This window comes from Littorina saxatilis, linkage group LG5 (genome assembly GCF_037325665.1).
Source record: "Littorina saxatilis isolate snail1 linkage group LG5, US_GU_Lsax_2.0, whole genome shotgun sequence".
Taxonomy (NCBI): Eukaryota; Metazoa; Mollusca; class Gastropoda; order Littorinimorpha; family Littorinidae; genus Littorina; species Littorina saxatilis.
In genome coordinates this window covers 20,725,587-20,728,799 of record NC_090249.1, presented here as the reverse complement: position 1 = coordinate 20,728,799, position 3,213 = coordinate 20,725,587, and the positions used below count along the sequence as shown (strand labels likewise).

General features: G+C 43.3%; 1 protein-coding gene across 1 annotated transcript in view; it reads left to right on the top strand.

The window, feature by feature from the left end:
- Positions 1 to 3,213, top strand: part of LOC138966519 (eyes absent homolog 1-like) — a gene marked incomplete in the record, with an annotated part of 141,029 nt that overhangs the window by 90,990 nt on the left and 46,826 nt on the right.

Below are 3,213 nucleotides of genomic sequence, written 5' to 3'. Positions count from 1 at the left end.
AGTACGACGCTCATCTTTGAGTTTTATTGCTTGCTCGCTGTTCCTGAACCTTGCACTAACTGTAGCAGTTCATGGTGGCATTTTTCAGTTTAATTCCCGTTCTTGAACTCTGTAACAGTTCTTGGAGGTACTTGTCAGGTTTATTCCTGTACTTAACCGTTATCGGCGGTATTTGTCAGTTTAATTCCTGATCTTGAACTCTGGAACCATTTTTAAAGGCTTTAGTATCATTATTTCCTGCTCTTGAACTCTCTAACAGGTCTTGGAAAAACGTGTCAGGTTTATAAGTTCCTGTACTTAACACTTCTTGGCGGTATTTGTCAGTTTTGTTCCAGTTGTTGAACCATTTAACAACGTTGTTGGCGGCGCTTGTCAGTTTAATTCCTGTTCTTGAACTCCCTATTAATTATTGGCTCATGTTCGTCTTTAAGATCCCATGTAAAGACTTCAAGTTAAGACAGACTTGTAGAAATTCTGTGCATGCTTCAAGAGACTTAAGTCCAAGGCGCCCTTTTTATGACTATGTCTAATTCTAATACTACTACGACGACGACGATGACGACATTGACGACAACGACGCCGACTTATCATCGTCGTTCGTTATCAGCATTATCAGTGCTGTCATTTCACAAGACGATGACTCATTATTATCATCGTGATCAGCTTCTTAATTACGATCATAATGAAGATGTCTTTGACTGTAAAGTGACAGATGAAACCGTTTAGCAATCAGGTAATTAGTCCCAGCTTCAGTGCGTTTGAAGAGAGTATTTATAAAGGTAGAATGAAACATTCGGATAGCATGCACAGCCAGGCTTCGAGAGAGAAGAAGAAAAGAGACACATCCAAACCAGGACAAGCATGCCTGCACGTGATAAAGGCCTAGTCTCAGGAGCCCCACTATTGCTGCCTGGGGTCTCGTAAAACATGGTGACTGCAATTGTTATGGCCCTGCTTCTAATGGTCCTAATCGTTCTCCTGCGATGTTACGGCCAACGTCGGAATCCTGGTGGTCTTTACTTTGTCTGATTTGGCTGTGATTGTTTTGTGGCTTGGTTTTGGTGGCTGGAGATTTATGCTGTCTCAAAGTCTTTGGCTGTTGTGGGGTTTATGTGTCTGCTATGTTTATTTGTTGTGGTAGTCCTTATAATGTATTGTTTTTATTGCATGGTATGTCAGGAATTCCGCACGCCCCCCCCCCCCTCCCGCGGGTTAGGGGGAAGAATTTACCCGATGCTCCCCAGCATGTCGTAAGAGGCGACTAACGGATTCTGTTTCTCCTTTTACCCTTGTTAAGTGTTTCTTGTATAGAATATAGTCAATTTTTGTAAAGATTTTAGTCAAGCAGTATGTAAGAAATGTTAAGTCCTTTTACTGGAAACTTGCATTCTCCCAGTAAGGTAATATATTGTACTACGTTGCAAGCCCCTGGAGCAAATTTTTGATTAGTGCTTTTGTGAACAAGAAACAATTGACAAGTGGCTCTATCCCATCTCCCCCCTTTCCCCGTCGCGATATAACCTTCGTGGTTGAAAACGACGTTAAACACCAAATAAAGATAGACATTCCGCACGTTGACAGACAGACGTTGTCAGCGTACAGAAGAGTAAACTTCGCAGAGCCTCTGAAGTGCAATTGTTTTTGATGATGAAAATACATCGTGTATGTCTATTCTTCTTCGTTCATGGGCTTAGACTCCCACGTACACTCGTTTTTTTTGCACAAGTGGAATTTTACGTGTATGACCGTTTTTATCCCGCCATTTAGGCAGCCATACGCCGCTTTCGGAGGAAGCATGCTGGTTATTTTCGTGTTTCTATAACCCACCGAACTCTGACATGGATTACAGGATCTTTTCCGTGCGCACTTGGTCTTGTGCTTGCGTGTACACACGAAGGGGGATAAGCCACTAGCAGGTCTGCACATAAGTTGACCTGGGAGATCGGAAAAATCTCCACACTTAACCCACCAGGCGACAGCGGCCGGGATTCGAACCCTCGACCTTCCGATTAAGAGGCCGACGTCTTACCACCCCGCCACAGCGCCCGTGTAATGTCCATGACTTTTATACAATATCAAAGTGACGTGCTTTTTTTGTTTTCATTGCATTTATATCCAAACTTGTTTAACAGTCAAGAACTATGTAGTGTAGTACTGCTAGAATCAGTAAGTTACGGGAAAAGTCTTGTGTCCAAATTCTGCTTGCTTTGGAGAAAGTGTTCAATCATTTGGTAACCCTCAGTAAGTACCCCGCAAGCTTCAAGTCTGTCATGCAGCAAGTAAAGTCACTGAAACTCATTTAACCATCCACCAATAATCGCCAGACAAGCGGGCTGGACCAAACCGAAAAAGTCATGTATGACTGTCGCCGCCTGCCATACAAGAGTAACGAGAAGGTGGCGGCCCGAGTATGGTTGTCAGTGGGTGTCATAAGTGTCATCTAAGACTAATGATGACCAAGCGGCCGGGGCAGACTCCCCATCGTGTGGTCTAATTGTGGACAAGACGGATGACCGGACGGTCGCACAAATGAGAGAGAAAAGGATTCGGAAGTAGGGAGAATTTGTGCTGGAATTGGGGTTGGGGTTTCCAGCCATGGGCTTGTCTGAAAATGTCTGGGGTTTTCAGGGGGCTTTTTGACAATGATTGTCCTTTTGTCCAATTACCTGTTATTCATTTAAAAATAGAGAAGGGTGTACAAATAAACGAGTAAAGCAAAGCCGGACAAAACCGAAGTATTTGGCACAAGACCTCAAGACATCATTTTGCCGAAGTTGTGACACTGACAGAAAAAGCACACACGCAAAAGATCAGACTGTATATTAAAGCTGTGGTCTATTTATGACTTTCCGGGGCCACGAGGTTGAAAAATAGGGATACAATCATGTACAGAATTCTGTACAGCAAACACTACCCGAAATCCCACCTATACGGCGTGTATGACCTTGAGAGCTTCAGTCAACGCTTGAATTTTGCAGTGGTAACATCCGGTTTGCTCTCTCAAGACTGATCATATTTTATCTTCAAGAGAGATCAAGGGGAAAAAATAAACGCCCCGGCGAAGATTCGAACTCTCGACCTCGAGACTTCGTGTCTCATGTCCTAACCACTAGGCTACTGCGCCAATTGAGAAAAAGAAGGAAAAACATTGATATGAAATCATGTTATGTTATTCTTGAAGCAGCATGATTTATATCTCTATCCGCCCATTGT